General features: G+C 43.3%; 1 protein-coding gene across 5 annotated transcripts in view; it reads right to left on the reverse strand.

Annotated features, from left to right (window-relative positions):
- LOC127428483 (neurexin-2-like) overlaps positions 1–18,315 on the reverse strand; it is a 574,215-nt gene that overhangs the window by 414,893 nt on the left and 141,007 nt on the right. The gene's annotated exons all lie outside the window — the stretch shown is intronic.

Consider the following 18,315-nt stretch of genomic DNA (forward strand, 5'->3'; position numbering starts at 1 on the left):
TGAAAAGTACAAAGTCAGATGCACTGTTCCAGAACTTGGTTAAAAGATAAAAGCAGCATAAAGCAGAACCTCAGCTCATTGTCTTTTCTAGACACATTTTTGGTTCTCAATGAAAGTAAATCATTAATATATCTCAAGACACACATTGAATCCAATTTAGATTATTCTCACTGGCATGCATGCTGATTTACACAAAAATATGAATAACAATATCTTAAAATAGTAGTGAGACATTCATTCCTGCTTTGGGGAGCACACAAAGAAAAATGTAGTTAAAAATAAAGGAACTGAATAATGATGGATCATGAGTTCTATTCACGAACCCAAAAAGGAAGAAAAAAAATACAAAGTACAGTATATTATAGTATAAATAGCTTTGCCCAGTGAAATAATGCCTACAGTTCTTTAAGTGAATACTGAAATATAACTCATTTGCATAGCACATTACTTACATTGAAAGAATTCATTTTGCTCTGTTTGCAAACTATGAATATAAAAGTGCCATATTTCCCTGGCAGTCAAAGCAGCCATAATACTGAGGAAATGAGCTGAATTCTAAATAGTGGTGAGGAAAAAGTGCAGACAGCTCTGAGAATCCTCCCTGAGAATAACTTTATTAATTTTATGCCTTAATCAAACACTTTGTGTATAACCAATATTTTAAATTCAGTAAGCTTTTAAAAAAGTAAGGCTTGCCTAAATAATGATGCTACTAATGATGATGTGCACTAGTTCACTGTGCTGTGAAATAAATCTCAACCTGAGGTGCGTTTCCCATACAGTGACGTAACTCACTAAGTAACCACCATAGTATGATGCATCATTGTAGAAATAACTACCTAGTCACAAATCATGTCACATCATGTTGGTTGAGCTGTCGTTAATGACATTATTCAGGGGGTAGAGTAATAACTTCTGCAAATATTAAATTATAATAGCTAATTTACACATACACCAGAAAGGCGTTTAATGCGAGAAAGCTGCTGAAAGCGGCATGCACTTTGTAATGCAACAAATGCATTGTGCTGCAGTTGTTGGGGTTCCCTATTCATTAGACTTCAGTGTTACCCTGATGCGCTTGGGCACATACGCACATGCACACTCTTCAAAAACATATTAATGCCACTTATGTGTTAAAATAAAAAAAATAAAAAGAATCAGTGTTCTCCAACAGAAACCATGTGTGTTAAAAGCCTTTAATCCCTTAAATGGCTGCACTCGTGTTTATTTGATGTTTCGGAACGCTGCTTTCTGCAAAACCCCAGAATAAATTGTTTACTTAAATGCATGTAAACGTGGTCAAAGTGTTGACAGAATGAAAGACATATATTGAATAAAAGATATAGAAGCCTCAGTGAAGTAAAATGATGTCCACACAGCAAACTAACAAGGAACTATGCTTCTATCCACAGGTAAAGAGCTGTAGTTCTAAAAATACAACTTTGCAATGCTGTTTGCAAATGTTCATTGGAATTACGGTTTTGGAAACACCAAATCGTTGAACTATGTTGGTAATGATAGAACTTGCGACCAAAGTTGGTTAACAATGTTTTTGTGAAACGCACCCCAGAGCGACCAAATGTGGTCAAAAGAAATGTGACTAAATCAGAATGACAAAGTTTGTTCAAGAGTGAATTTAACCCAATTAGAATGTCCAAATTTGGTCAAAAGGGAAATTTGACCAAATGAAAATGACCAAATTTGGTCAAAAAGGAAATTCGACCAAATCAGAATGGCCAAATTTGGTAAAAAAAAAAAGAAAAAAAAAAGGAAATTTTATCAAATCTGAATGACGAAATTTGGTGAAAAGCAACTTCATAATTAGTTCCCAGTGGTAAGCTAGCGTTTTTAGCAGCTAATCATAAATACTGATCATTTCTAAATGGGCACTATCAAAATATACATTCCATGAGCAATTTTGCTTCATGCAGTCCTTTATGCATTATATCCTGTAAAGGTTTTCATCCCAGTAATACTGTTTCTCCAACAATCAGAGAGAACATATTTGACAGCTATTTCAACACACAAACCTCTCCAGAAATTCACAAGATTCATGATTTCATGACAGTTTATTTGATGATAAAGAACTTTTGACATTTGCCTAATATCCATGTGGAAGAATGTAGGGAAACCATCCGAATTAATACAATAAAAAAAGAAATTCCCCTTTGAAAAAGCTATAATTCCCTGAGCTATTTTGTTTGACTAATACCTTAGCAAATAAGAAAAATCCTACTTGGTTTCCTCACAAGCTGGTCCTCCAGATGCCTCTAAATGAGGACGGCGTGTTGTGGCTTCTGTAGATCTTGCTATCAGTGAATGCAGCTGTTCCCTCAGCAGCCCACACACCCTACGGGTCACTCACACACTGATAGTGAGAGGGTCTTCACTGTGCGTTGTATACCTCTACAGTAAACAATCACATTCTTAAGGGCTGGAACAACAGAAACACTGGCTTAGCTCATCTAATCTACCTGTTGCTAAACCAGAGGGGATCTAGCCAGGGAGATGCATTTAGTACAACAAACAAAGGGCACAAATTACCAGAACCGATGCAAATACACTTTAAATGTACTTTAAATAATGTGTTAAAGCTTCCCCAATAGAAGTTATGAGTGGTTATTAAAATAGGCCATGTAATTAAAAATTTTCTTTTAGAAAATGTCACATTTCCCCTATTTCAAATGAGAGTGTTTGCCTCAACTGGAGCCATGGGAAATGACAAATTAACTTGCTCTCCTTTACTCAGCAAGTCCAAATGGCAACAACAGGTAAAGTGCTGCCAAGATTATCCATCCATCCATCCATCTTCTGTAGCCACTTGTGCTATGTAGGATTGTGGGTAGCGCTGGAGCCTATCCCAGCTGTCTCAGGCCGAAGGCAGGGAAACACCCTGGACAGGTGGCCAGTCCATCAAAGGGATGACACACACAGACATACACATACGCATTCACACTCTCATTCTCATCTATGGGCAATTTATAGTTTCCAATTCACTTGACCTGCATGTTTTTGGACTGTGGGGGAAACTGGAGGAAACCCACGCAAACACAGGTAGAACCTGCATACTCCACACAGAAAGGTCCTGGGTGAGCTGGGACTCGAACAGGGGACCTTCTTGCTGTGAGTCGACAGTGCTACCTGACAGTGCACTGAGCCACCGTGCCGCACTGCCAAGAATAGCCAACATAAAAACAGCACTCATTTTGTTGAACATATAGTAAATTGGCCAGCAGACATATCTCATTTAATGGTTTATTAAATGTCTTTCATTATAAACATCACAGATAAGGACTAGGAGAGACTATACAACATTTAGTTCCAGTCATCTAATTTAATTGGACAAGCAGCGCTCCAAGACTGATGATATTTAGTACATCACTGGCCATTTCAGATAAACTGTCAGGCAAAACTCAACAGTAGATATGGCTTTGGCATCATTTGGAACAATTTTAGTTAGTGGAGCAAAAATAGACAAAATAACTAGATATATTGTGTCTAAAAATGTAAGTTACTTGATATTAACTCCTTGTTTAACATCTAAATTAACTGGTTTGATTCAAGTCAAAAAATGTAATTTAATATGTCTAAATCAAATTGACTGCATTAACTTATATCAAACAAAATAAATGTTAAGGGTTAGGTCAGGTAGAAATTGATCCTTATAGTAACAATTGCAGGTTACCACATTCCCTATCTGTCACTCACTCGACGTTGTGTCAATGTAGTGACACTTGGGGTCACTCTTGGGAGCCCCAAACACCTCTGCTTTTTGAAAAAAGGCCAATGGGAATTGGCTAGTGGAATTTGCATGCCACTCCCCCGAACATACGGGTATAAAAGGAGCTGGAATGCAACAACTCATTCAGATTTTATCTTCGGAGCCGAGAGGTTGCATTCATTGCACTGAATACAATTCCTCCAATTCACTTCGGAAAACTGCTGGATTTATGGCGCGTTTCAGTGGCTTCTCCCCCTCTGTGCCTGTGGAGTGCAGAGAACGCCCCTGGGCGTTTCGGCAGAGTGAAAAAAGAGAGTATATTCTAAAAGAGTATATTTTCATTCACAAAAAAAGCGGCACACACGGAACGTCTTTTTAAAGATGCCATTCCGTTTGTGTGTTATTCCTGGTTGCTTATCTCTCCGCTTCTGAAGGCCACGATCACTGTATTACGTGTCTGGGCACTGCTCACGCGGAGACATCGTTTGTGGATTGGTCATGTCCTCATTGCGAGAACATGACCATTGCAACACAGCGGCTCCCCGCACCGGTTCTTCTACCTACAGGTTTGAGGCCGCATTGGTTTGCACTGGGGACGATTTGGGGACATCAATGGGACCATCTCTGCCGGGTATCCCCCTACGGCCCTCCCATTCCCCAGCATGCTCGCTTGCCCCGGTTGGTCACTCAGATGAGACCGCCGGCTCGTCTCAGGGTGAGTTCGACCTCTTGTTCGGAGCCCGGGAAGACAATGAGTTATCGAGCGCAGCATCAGAGAGCGGGCTCGTCCAATCGGACGCAGAAGCTTCGGCTGGGCTTCCTCCTTCGGGAATGGTTGCCCAGTCTCAGGCCGACGTGGAAATGACGGACATGCTTTCCCGGGTGGCTGAGAGTGTTGGGCTAGAGTGAAACCCTCCACTCTCCCCTGAACCCTCGTGGCTCGACGATTGGTTCCTGGGCTCAGGGCGCTGCCCACGGCCACGCCCCGCCCCGGTTCCTTTCTTTCCGGAAGTGTATGAGGAGCTGACAAGATCGTGGGAGGCACCTTTTACTGCCCGCTCACGGTCTTCCAGCTCCCCCGCTCTCAATACCCTCGATGGTGGAGTGGCCAGGAGGTATTCGGTGATCCCCCAGGTGGATAAGCACTCGCAGTGCACTTGTGTCCGCAGAGCGCCAGCACCCGAAGCTCCTGTCCAGGGCCTGTAGGTTTACATCGTCCCTGACGACTGGACAAGCCGCCTCCGCCCAGCACACCATGGCTCTCCTGCAAGTACACCAAGCCAAGGCGCAAAAAGAGCGAGGGTAGTTCTGACCCGGGATTGATGAAGGAACTGCGCTCGGCGACCGACCTCGCTCTCTGGGCGACGAAGGTCACGGCACGGTCACTCGGGCAGGCGATGTCCACCCTGGTGGTCCAGGAGCACCACCTTTGGCTCAACTTGGTTGAGATGCGAGAGGCTGAGAAGGCACGGTTCCTTGATGCCCCCATCTCCCAGGTTGGCCTGTTTGGCAACACCATCGAGGACATTGCCCAGCAGTTCTGGCGGTGAAGAAGCAGACGGAGGCCATACAACACATCCTGCCCCGGTGCAGCTCAAGACCCCGCACCCCGTCTGCTCATCGCCAAGGGCATCCTCCTGCAGCAACAACACCGGCTCTGCCGCAGCCCGCTCCCGTGGCCCGGCCCCGGCGTGGAGCCCAACACAGGAAGTAGATGCCACCCGTCTCACGGCCGGCCGCTAAGAACCCGAAGAAGGCTTCGAAGCGCCCCTGAGATGGGCGACCCAAGGGCGAGGAGACCTGCTTCTCTGGAGCTGGTGAACAGACCACTCCATCCCTCAGTGGAGAGCCGGGAGGATAATCCTTTGTTTAATTTTTTGCTGCATGCCCAAGAGGCTGCGGTACCCAAAAGTTCAACAAGAGAGTGGTTTTCTCGTTTCCTGGGTCACATGTCCGGTGTGCACGGCCGTCGTCATGACCACCGTCCACCATTCCATTTTTGCAGGTATGGTGCTCCAGCGGCGGACCCCCCACCCCTGTGCGCCCAGCTGTGGCACAAACACGCCCACACGGGGTTGGTTCCCGTGGACTACGGGGACAAGATTCCTCCTCCCCCCTCCTTGGCCAATCTTATGGTGGGCAACAGGAGCCAGGTAAGTGCTTCGATGTCCCTGGACTCAGCACGGCCACGGGGCTCGAGTCCCCTTGACGTGGCAACTCAAGCTCCGCCCCGCAGCAAGGCCCCACCCGCCGGTACGTCCGACGTGATCATTCCCTTGGTCCCCTCGCCCGGAGATTGGGCGCGCGCTTTCCAACCGTCGCGATGGCCGACCCGGACCGTCCGACTCGGCTACGTGATTCAGTTCGCCAGGCGCCCACTCAGGTTCAGTGGCGTCCGCTTCACCTCGGTGAAGGGCGAGAACGCCGCTACCTTGCGTGCGGAGATCGCAACCCTTCTGCGCAAGGGCGCGATAGAGCCTTTCCCTCCAGCCAAGATGAAGAACGGGTTCTACAGCCCTTACTTCATCGTACCAAAGAAAGGCGGTGGGTTGCGACCAATCCTGGACCTGCGAGTTCTGAACCGGGCTTTGCACAGACTCCCGTTCAAGATGCTGATGCAAAAACGCATTCAAGCGAGCATCCGGCATCAAGATTGGTTCGCGGCGGAAGACCTGAAGGACACGTACTTCCACGTCTCGGTCTTACCTCGACACAGACCCTTCCTGCGGTTTGCCTTCGAGGGCCAGGCATACCAGTACAAGGTCCTCCCCTACGGCCCGTCCTTGTCCCCTCGCATCTTCACAAAGGTCGCAGAGGCAGCCTTTGCCCCACTAAGGGAAGTGGGCATCCGCATCCTCAACTACCTCAACGACTGGCTAATCCTAGCTCACTCTCGAGAGTTGCTGTGCGCACACAGGGACCTCGTGCTCCGGCACCTCAACCGACTGGGGATTCGGGTCAACTGGGAAAAGAGCAAGCTCTCCCTGGTTCAGAGCATCTCTTTTCTCGGTCTGGAGTTGGACTCAGTCTCGATGATGGCGCGCCACACGAACGAGCATGCACAGTCGGTGCTGAACTGTCTGAAGGCGTTCAGACGGAGGACAGTGGTTCCACTGAAACTTTTTCAGAGGCTCCTAGGGCATATGGCATCCTCAGCGGCGGTCACACCGCTCGGGTTGATGCATATGAGACCGCTTCAGCACTGGCTTCAGACTCGAGTCCCGAGATGGGCATGGCGCCGCGGGACACATCGCGTGGCCATCACACCGATCTGTCGCCGCCTCTTCAGTCCTTGGACCGACCTTGCATTTCTATGGGCAGGGGTTCCCCTAGAGCAGGTCTCCAGGCGTGTCGTGGTTACAACAGATGCCTCTAAGACAGGCTGGGGCGCCGTATGCAATGGGCACACAGCCGCCGGCTCCTGGACTGGCCCGCGGCTGCGTTGGCACATCAACTGCCTAGAGTTGTTGGCAATATTGCTCACCCTGTGGAGGTTCCGGCCGTTGATCCAGGGCAAGCACGTGTTGGTCCGGACGGACAACACAGCGGCGGTAGCGTACATCAACCATCAAGGCGGTCTACGCTCCCATTGCATGTCACAACTCGCCCGCCGTCTCCTCCTCTGGAGTCAGCAGTCGCTACGAGCCACTCACATCCCGGGCGACCTCAACACCGCAGCGGACGTGCTGTCACGACAGGTTACGGTCAGGGGAGAGTGGAGACTCCACCCCCAGGTGGTCCAGCTGATTTGGAGTCAATTTGGTCGAGCACAGGTAGACCTGTTTGCTTCCCGGGAATCCTCCCACTGCCCGCTTTGGTACGCCCTGACTGAGGCACCCCTCAGTACAAATGCGCTGGTTGCACAGACCTTGTGCAAGGTCAGGGAGGACAAGGAGCAGATCATCCTAGTAGCACCCTATTGACCCACCCAGACGTGGTCTTCGGATCTCACGCTCCTCGCGACAGCCCCCCCTCCGGCGAATTCCCCTGAGGAAGGACCTTCTTCTTTCAGGCTAGGGCTCCCTATACGAGACGCCTGTGTGCCTTGAAGTGGCGTCTGTTTGCTAAGTTCTTCCCGACACGAAGACCCCCAGAGATGTGCAGTCGGATCGGTGCGTTCCTTCCTGCAGGAGAGGCTGGAGGGGCGGCTGTCCCCCTCCACCTTGAAGGTGTATGTAGCCGCTATTTCAGCTCATCATGATGTAGTAGATGGTAAGTACTTGGGGAAGCACGACTTGATCATCAGGTTCCTGAGAGGTGCTAGGAGGTTGAATCTCTCCAGACCGCGCCTCGTCCACTCGTGGGACCTCTCTGTAGTCCTTTGGGGTCTACGGGGAGCTCCCTTTGAGCCCTTGGAGTCAGCTGAGCTTAAGGCACTCTCTTTGAAGACTCCATCAAGAGGGTAGGGGATCTGCAGGTGTTCTCTGTCAGCGAATCATGCCTGGAGTTTGGTCCGGGTTACTCTCACATGATCCTGAGACCCCAACCGGGCTATGTGCCCAAGGTTCCCACAACCCCTTTTAGGGATCAGGTGGTGAACCTGCAAGCACTGCCCCAGGAGGCAGACCCAGCCTTGGCGTTGCTGTGTCCGGTGCGAGCTTTACGCATCTATTTGGATCGCACGCAGAGCTTTAGAAGCTCTGAGCAGCTCTTTGTCTGCTTTGGTGGACAGCGGAAAGCAAGCACTGTCTCCAAACAGAGGATCGCCCACTGGGTCATTGACGGCATCGCAATAGCTTATCAGGCTCAGGACATGCCACCCCCTGTGGGTTTACGAGCCCACTCTACCAGGAGTGTGGCAGCCTCCTAGGCCCTGGCCAGTGGCACTTCTTTGGCAGACATCTGCAGAGCAGCGGGCTGGGCAGCACCCAACACCTTTGCGAGGTTCTACAATCTCTGGGTTGAGCCGGTCTCGTCCCGTGTATTGGCAGGCACGAGCAGGTAAGTTCTGGGACAGCTGGCCGTGTGTACCGCTTGCATATAGCGCCTTTCCCCTCCTTCGAGGTGAAGACGTGCGCTCTTGACTCCCAGTCGTGTTCACAGACTGTGATCCCTGGATGACTTTCCTCCTTAACCCTGTGACAGTTGAGTTTGCGGAGAAACTCGCTGCCGGCCCAGTACGTGCACTAATGAGCCCCTGTACTGAGGTAGGTGCTCCACATGTGCTGGTTCCCCAAAGGCAACCCCATGTGATATCTTCTGCAAAATCGTTTCCCTGTCGGTAAACTGCATCTTCCTTGGGCAGAGGCCCCTCCACCCCCGGTCGCCATGCTTTGTAGAAACTCCTCCCCCTTCGGGTAGGACCTACCATGGGACCTCTCCACATGATATACTTCCAACAAGACTCGGTAAGACCATGTGACACATTTCCACTCAAAATACCCCCCCCCCCCGGCAGGGTGTGGTCTCCGAATTGTCTTCCCCTTGGGAGTGACACCCCCCCCCCGATGTAGACATTTATGGCCCCAGTCGGTTAACAAGTTCCACTCTTTCTTGGGGGGGGAGGAAAAAAAAAGAGGAAAAGAGGCCACGGCTGGGCTAGCCTGTCCCTATTTTTTGGGCTGTCGACTTGTACCCGTAGGACCGTTTGATGCTCATATCGGTGTTGGGGGAGGTTACGTGACGGCCTGGTGCGCTGGCTACAAGGCACACAGCAGTCTGCCCGTCTCGCACCACCAGTCCACGTAACACAGTTCAGCTAGTTGTGGCGTTTTGTATAGGGACCCTTAGTGTCACTACATCGACACAATGTCCTGGTTACTTTCGTAACTTCCGTTCCCTGATGGAGGGAACGAGACGTTGTGTCCCTCTTGCCACAGCGCTGAACTACCCGCTGAAGTGGCCGGGACCTTGTCTCAGATCCTCAGCAAAAAACCTGAATGAGTGGTTGCATACCAGCTCCTTTTATAACTGTATGTGGGGGAGTGGCATGTAAATTCCACTCACCAATTCCCATTGGCCTTTTTTCAAAGAGTGACCCCTAGTGTCACTACATCGACACAACGTCTCGTTCCCTCCATCAGGGAACGGAGGTTACAAAAGTAACCAGGACGTTTTTCAGTGTAGTAACTACTGACTACCTTTTTCAAAAAAGTGGAGGCATCCATAGTTAGGGCATCAAAGAAAAAAAAAAGAACATTCGGTAAACATAACAACTAGCTGATAAATATGAATTTCATTTATTAAAGCTCTCCGCATCGCTGCTTGTCATCAGAGTGGGTACGGGGCTCTTGCTGTATAGGTCACATTTTGCTGTTGTGTATAAGAAATGTTTTGATTGAAGGGATGGGAAATCAACACAAAGTGTCTAGTGTTGAATCAAGGCACCATCACAATGCAATGAATTCATAAAAAGCAGATGGAAAACTAAACATCACTGGAACGTTGCTGCAACCATGACACATGACTGTTTACCAAAACATTCTTCCCAATTAGCAGCTTGTGCTCATTACTCTAGTTTCGCTTGAATAAACACATTGAATAAGGTTACAGCAGTTTCTTGTAAGGAAGTTTCACATGCAGTGAAAGACAAGCCATGAAAAAACTTTCCATCTGTTCCATCTCCTCCTCTGCGTCGATGCATTACATATCCTGTATATAATGTATATACTCAATGGTAAACTGTAACAGGCAAAAATAATTCTAATTACACAAATGAAGTGAACCTCTGCGTTCACAATGTACAGTGCTGTGGAAAAGTATTTGCCCCCATCCTTATTTCTTCTGTTTTTGTGTATTTTTCATCCTAAACTGTTTTAGATCTTTAGACGAGACATAACATAAAACAAAGGCAACCTGAGTAAACACAAAATACAGTTTTCAAATATATATATATATATATATATATCTTTTTTTTTTTTTTAAGCAAAAAGTTATCCAACACCTATATTCCCCATGTGAAAAACTAACTGCCCCCTTAAACTTAATAGCTGGTTGTGCCATCTTTTGCAGCAATAACTGCAACCAAACTAGGGGTGTAACGGTTCGAATTTCTCACGGTTCGGATTGTATCACGGTTTAAGGGTCACGGTTTCGGTACGGTTCAGTATTTGCTTTGTTCAAAAAAATGTTTTTTACTGCCAAATCCAAAGAAAAATCTATTTAGTAAACACTTCAACATGTTTGCCCTTAAATAACATTCATTGTTACAATATATAGTAAAATCATGGTTACTATATAGCAACTACAGTATTACTGTTATAAAACCATGGTTAACTGTATCAAAACCATGATTTCTGCTAAGAAAACTACGGTGACAGCAGTCATGGCTACTACAATATTACTAAAGTAAAATCATGATTGATTTTTGTCAGGGTCCTTAACTAAAAAAAAACATTTTCTCTAATTACCAAATCAATATTTTAACTTAATACCTGCACTATTACGCTACATGCATCAACATAAAGTGCACTTCAAACTCATCTCAACATATTCAATATTCAGAAACTGTACATCACTATAGAAGGAATAGCCTTGCTATTAGAATGCATAAGTGAAGGGATGTTGTGATAATGCTGCTGGAGTATTTTAATAATACGTGGAAATCCCACATGAACACCCCAAGCACTTTAGTTATTGTTTCATGTCTGTCCGAATTAGTATGGAGTGCCTGCTTAAAAATGGAAGGGAGTGTGTGCAGTTTCGGCTCACCTGCAGCTCTTTGCCTGGGTGATGTCAGCGTAAATGATTAATCATGTATCAGTGTATTACTATAACGGAATCTTTATGCCATCAATCAAAATGCATTATTGATGCTCGTGAAAGATTACAGCCGCGCGAGGAAACAGGAAGAACTTGCATGCACATTTTAATTAAACCCTCATGTGCATTATTGACATATATTACCAGTATACAGCACTAGTGTCGAGTGATGTCTGCAAACAGTGCCTGTTTTGTAAACGTTTTTTGACCATCGCTGTTGTAATTAACTGCAAAAAGAAAATGTTCCTAGAAAGGAGAAATGCAAGGGCCTTCTCTATTAGCATTTAATTTTCTCCATTTTAACTACACACAATGCTTGCAGAACAGTGATGTCATCAAGTTGACCCATGTGAAACACAGGTGGAGTGTATCCAGTTACAGATCCATTCAGGTGCATTACCGGAGGTTGTAACTGTGCTTGTCTGTTTGACGTTTTGCTTTCTTGACCAAAACTTGTGCTCCAGATGCATCATTAAACGTAAGGTGAACCGACCGTGGTGCCAATGCTTCCCGAACCGTGGGTGGCGAACGGTACGGTTCGTTTTTTTTGTTTTTTTACAGTGAACCGTTACACCCCTACACCAAATGCTTCCGATAACTGGAGATCAGTTTTTCACAACGCTGTGGTGGATTTTTGGCCCACTCTTCTTTGCAGAACTGCTGTAGTTCAGCCACATTGGAGGGTTTTCGAGAATGAACTGCCTGTTAAAGGTCCTGCCTCAGCATCTCATTCAGGTTTGAAGTCAAGACTTTGACTAGGCCACTCTAAAACTTTAATTTAGCTTCTTTTGAGCCATTCAGAGGTGGACTTACTCCTATGCTTTGGATCATTGTCTTGCTGCATAATTCAGTTGCGCTTGAGCTTCAAATCACGGACTGATGACCGGACGTTCTCCTTTAGGATTTTCTGGTAGAGCAGAATTCATGTTTAGAGCCCGACCGATATGGTAATTTTGAGACCAATACCGATACCGATTTTAGAGGGGGACAATTCACCGATTACAGATATGGTGGCCGATATAGCAAATTTTTGAACTGAAATGAAAACAGACCTTTTCTATGTGGATTGTGCACAAATTTTGCACGGATATGACTATGCAAAGGTACTCAGAAGGCTGCTTTCTTAAACAAATATTTTTTAACAAAGAATATCTGACATTATTATTATACACTGTCAACAAATTCTAGAAATGAACCCTGAGAAAATAATAGAGTATTTATTTTTTTGTATTTATTTACATAGGGCAAATATACTATTTATTCAATCTTCTTTTATTACGTATCCTATTTTAATGTCTGGAAAACCAGACTTTTAAATATTAAATTTTATAAATGCAACAACTGGAATTGTTCGGTTGAAGGGGGTACCAAACTGCGAATCCTGAACAAAACAGTTTGGTGAATACATGTTTACACGCTGACAAGGTATGAAAGTAGCTACGTGATTAGCTAGTTAGCTATAAGCTCATTGTCACAGAGAGCAAAAGATGGACTTTATTTACTTTCCAGCATTGTGTCTCACCAACTAGGTAACATCATAGCGTGATATCAACACTCAACAGACACAATCCATCACCACTCCATTGTCTGCTGAGCTGCAAAAAGATGCTCTGATGTTTATCTTTCAATCTGCTACATTACTGACTGCACTGACAAACTATAGCTGGCTAACATAACAAACAGATGTGATCAACATGAGTGACATGGTTGTCAGGGACAGGGTTAACGTTATATTAGTAATATAAAATGATGGGGTCATTGTTTATTAACTTTCCAGTATGTATTTCACAAACTAGTTAGCAATTTACCGAGAAGACACCGCTGAACTCCGCCCTATCTGCAGAACCACCGTCAGCTCAGCTCTGTAAACAATGGAGTCGGAGCGCTCTCTGCTGGACATACTACGTTATGACACCAACTCTAAAGCATTGTTTTCTGCATTATATGTTCTGAAAAAAAGTTTTCATATCTGCACATATGCGCATATGCACATATGGTAAACATATACGCCAATACCGATATATCAGTGAAAGGCTAATATCGGCCGATAATATGAACAGTGACTTTTATTGATGCGAGATAGGCCTGCAGTTCCTTGGATGCTGTCCTTGGCTTTTTTGTGACTTCCTGGATGAGTCGTCACTGTGCTCTTGGAGGAATTTTGGAAGGTCGGCCACTTCTGGGAAGGTTCACTACTGTGCCACGTTTTCTCCATTTGGAGATAATGGCTCTCACTGTGGTTCTTTGGAGTCCCAGAGCCTTTGAAATGGCTTTGTAACCCCTCCCAGAATTATGTATTTCAGTCACATTTTTCCTCATCATTTCTGGAATTTCTTTTGACCTTGGCATTCAGGCCTGGGTGTGTCTAGTCCAGCTGAACCCCATTATGAATGCAGTTTCATAGATTTGGGGATTTAGTAACTAAGGGCAAATACTTTTTCACAGAGGCCCAGTTGGTACTGGATAACCTTTTTGCTTCAATAAATAACATTATCATTTAAAAACTGTATTTTGTGTTTACTCAGATTGCCTTTGTTTTATGTTAGATTTTTGAAACAAGTTAGTATGAGATTTACACAAAAACAGAAGAAATCAGAATGGGGGCAAATACTTTTCAACAGCACTGTATGTTAAAAGCAGACCGCACTCCCCAAGTGTCCAATTTCTTGATACGCCACATATTTTTTGCAAGGGGTGCACATCAGCAAAATGTCAGTTTTGTACTGGTTGAAGTGCAGGAAAACCATACACTTAAATAATGCAGTCATTATATTATTTTATTTATTACTTTATATTATTGCAGACATAACATTGATTCAAATTTTGCTGGGGCAAATAATATGAGTACTAATTTACTTGATACCCTATTTAGCAAAATATTGTGGCACTGCCAGTATTTAAAGTCTTCAGTACTATGATAATACAGTGCTATTGGCATACTATTCACCACTAATAACTACTAGGTTATGCACAATGGGTCTCATTCACTAACTGTTCATACGGATGTATTTGTGTGTAAAATCTATATGTGAATATTTTCATGCAGAACATTTGATTCAACAGTAAGTTAATGCTAAATTTAAGATCAAATTTAGAACCAACTCAAATCACACATATGTAAAAATCAGTGTCCTAGTGGCCATGCAAACATTTTATAAACATATATTATTATTAGAAATTTTATAACTACTGTAATTGACCCTACAATACATCTTATTTTAGAGAAACAAAAATAAATTGTTATAACTCGATTGGTTCTGTTAAAAATGAAGCCAATCATCTGTGTTCTAAGCCTATATAAAAGGTCGACTTTCGACACTCGTCTTTACTTGAGGATCTTGCTGAGTGTGCCCTCAGGCGAAAACGTATCTTTATGTAAATTACTAACTGTGAGCATCCACTCCCTCATTAAGAGTAATTTGATTCATTAACATTAGAATGAAGGTAAGAACCAATTTATGTGCATATGCACCTGTTGTGTAATCAGTTATACATTTTGTGAGAACATTTTCTGTGCATATAAGTAAGAACACGAGCAAGCAATTATTAGTGAACAAGACCCAATGTCTCTACAAATACAGAAGTGGTTTGTGAAACAAAATATACTTTTTGGGAAAATGTCATAAAAAAGAATATGAAACATTATTGATGATTTGTTGCTTTAGTCCTTCTCGAAAACAACCAGTTCAAAATGTTTGTTTGGAAGCAATACATATCAGGACTGGCACATAAACTCCCTACAGTTTTTGTGGTCAATATGAAACCCCAGAAAAGGTGACAAAAAATAAGCACCTTTTTTCTCTCTAACTGATCAATCTTGCTACGTTTGATCTGCGAGCACAGCCAGAGGCCAGACTGAGAAAAACGAGTCCTTTTTCCTTCAGCAGTGGTCTAGGCTGCATTAGTTTCCTCTGTGTAGAGCCCAAGCTCAAAAGAAATAAGCTGGAAGCAAAGACGTCATGCTGGGTCGTCTGCTACTCCCGTTCTTAACTTCTGATTTATGGCCAGTTCCAAAAGGCTTCTAGATTTTTCATTCTTTCCTATAAATGGTGAAAGGTCTGTTGTAAATAAAGTCTACTTAAGACTAATTAAGGTCACTCATTAGTAGCTAATAATTAACAAGCTGTGTGGAACTCCCCCTTCCCACACTGTAATTAAAAGTCTCTATTACACCTCAGAGCACACAGGGGCATAGTCGTCTTGCTCTTCTCTCTTTCGTCTTGACCTCAGCTGACTCCTGGGGGCCAAGGAATCTCTCTAATCCTTCAGAAAAAAAGCGCTGTTCTGTTCATCTGGATAATATAAAGACCCGACTACTCTAGGGGTCAATTTACTCCAGGTAGACAGTCAGCCTGGTTTTATTAAACGCTCATACTGTAATCCTGTAAATCCTTTAAAAATCTGTAGAATAAATAAACATGATGCATTACATAATGTTTGTGCTTGTTTACAATCTCCAAATTACAAACTCAAATACTGAAAATAATACTGACTAACTAAACTACAACAACTATAGTGGCAGATGTAACAGTAATACTATAAATGAATGGATGTAGGGGCAAATTTACAGTTAGGGGTAAATTAACAGTTGCACCACTTTTGAGGCAAGTATTTCAGCACAAAAACATGCATCCTATTCGCTAACCGGCAGCAATCAAGCTTAACCAGGCTGTGTGTTAAATGTGTCAACCGTTAGGAATTTTCGAGAATCATTTCTATCACGGTGTGCTGTGTGCTCCAATCACAGATTGCGCTACAAATAATCATCATATTATAATCATTATATTAATTTTATCCAAAAATACAGCATTTATTAGTCTTTGTTAATGATACTTCATAAAAAAATAAAAAATACGATAGCTTATTGTACTGTTAGTTCATTCATCTTAGTTCATAATGCATTAAAGGTACTGTAAGCGATTTATTTCTTTGAAAGATATGCAAAAATAAAAAAATAAAAAATCCCAATCCCTGAAAGATATTAATAACATTAATTTGCTATTTTGCTGCTGTTGTTTTTGACAACCGCTTCTGCTCAATGTCAGAAATAAAGCTCATTTGATATTTTTGGATTGCGGGTTTTGGAAAGAGGGGGCGTGATTAATCCAACAGCTCAGTTTATGGAAATTCTAGAATGGCTAAAATTGCTTACAGCACCTTTAACTAATACTAACAAACAATTTCTAATTTGTTTGTATCTTAAAAAAATAACTTTAACCAAGATTAATAAGTACTGACAAAGTAGGGCTGCAAAATTATCGCATAACTGCGATCACGGTTTCTGCCTCTCACGATTAATTAAGTATAACTGTCTACAGTATTATAGAGCTAACAAGCAGAAATTATAAGCCAGGAAAAGTTGCAAATTGTTGTTCATTTTCATTAAAGGCTTTGTCTACAGATGATATACGGAAATACGCAGCCTTAGATGTTTACGAGTATCGCATGTCTTGTATGTGCGTCGCTCTGATATGCAGTACATTACACATATTCGGAAAACACATGAGGATAATGTTAAAGTGTTCCAGGGGTCTCAGAGCGGTTTTGTGCTCAATACACATTAATTCCATCTCGTGCTTTGGTTATGTGTGTTATACAGAACAGCTGTGCTCTATGTTCGGTTCATGCCCTTCACTAACATGCGCTGACTGCGTTATATTTAAAGCATTACAGATTTACTTCAGTTGTACATTTGCGTAATTCCAAATATGTTTGGCCATTACAAGTGTCTAAACTAAACTAAAGTAACCTCATGGCACTGGGGTTTTGTGGACCGAGAAGGAGATAAGAGCATTTCACCATGTATGGAAGGTGAAGCACAAAGCTGTTGTCACCTCTGCTGGTAACACATAGAAACAACACAGTCTTCCTTCAAAATAGAAGGTGTGACAAAATAATTAAGCTTCCTTTGAAATAAAGGCTTTATAGCCATGCTGCATGCTAAATTATTCCAGAAATGTAATCTATTGTGATTTGAAATATAACAATAATAATATGAATAATAATAATTTAAAGAATGGATCTTAAAATACGACTCGTGTAAACACCTTTCTATTGGTAGTAAAGCATGGGCAAAACATGACTTAACTTTAGTCAAAAGGAATTAATTGCTAGCTTGTAGTTTTAACAACTTGTTCAATATGAGAGCTACTGTTTCATGTAATTTTATTGGGGGGGGGGGGGGGTCTTTTAGAATTTAAACTGTATATAAGCAGTGGCATTATTTATTTATGTACTTATTTTTGTTCAAATTGTGCAGCCCTGTAACAAAAAATAGTTTTCAAATGACAGAATAATGGTAATTAATAATTGTGATTAAAATTTTGAACAAAATAATTGTGATTATATATCTTAATAATCATTTCCACCATTATCGTTCATTTCAAGTTCTAATGTAGTCAACTAATGTTAACGAATACAACCTTACTGTAAAGTGTTACATCATAAGTTACTTTTTAGCCATTGTTTTGCATTCAAATGTGCCTTTTTCTTACAGTCTTGGATGAGAGGTTCTCTCTTTCACACACTGGCAGAGAGAGAGAGAGAGAGAGAGAGAGAGAGAGGAGTGAAGGTATGTTAAAGACCCTGTCAAATCAAAATTAAAGTTTTGCTGCTTTTAGTCCATATCTATTAGCTTTAAGGTCATCTATATGCTAGTGTACTTCTAAACATTGACAAAAATAGTTTTGAGAAGATAGAAGCATTTAAAATTTGCAGTCTCTCTCTTCCATCTGTAAAGATTCAGGAACATCCATGACATCACATAGAGGTAGAAAAACCTTGTCCAATCAAATGCTTTCTAGAACAAGAACACAGCCTCTCCCTACAACTGTTCAGCACGTCAGCCTGTGTTCTAACTGGCGCTGATCATGCCTTCGCAGGGCAATTTGAAG

Source organism: Myxocyprinus asiaticus, chromosome 38, assembly GCF_019703515.2.
Source record: "Myxocyprinus asiaticus isolate MX2 ecotype Aquarium Trade chromosome 38, UBuf_Myxa_2, whole genome shotgun sequence".
In the NCBI taxonomy this organism is placed as follows: Eukaryota; Metazoa; Chordata; class Actinopteri; order Cypriniformes; family Catostomidae; genus Myxocyprinus; species Myxocyprinus asiaticus.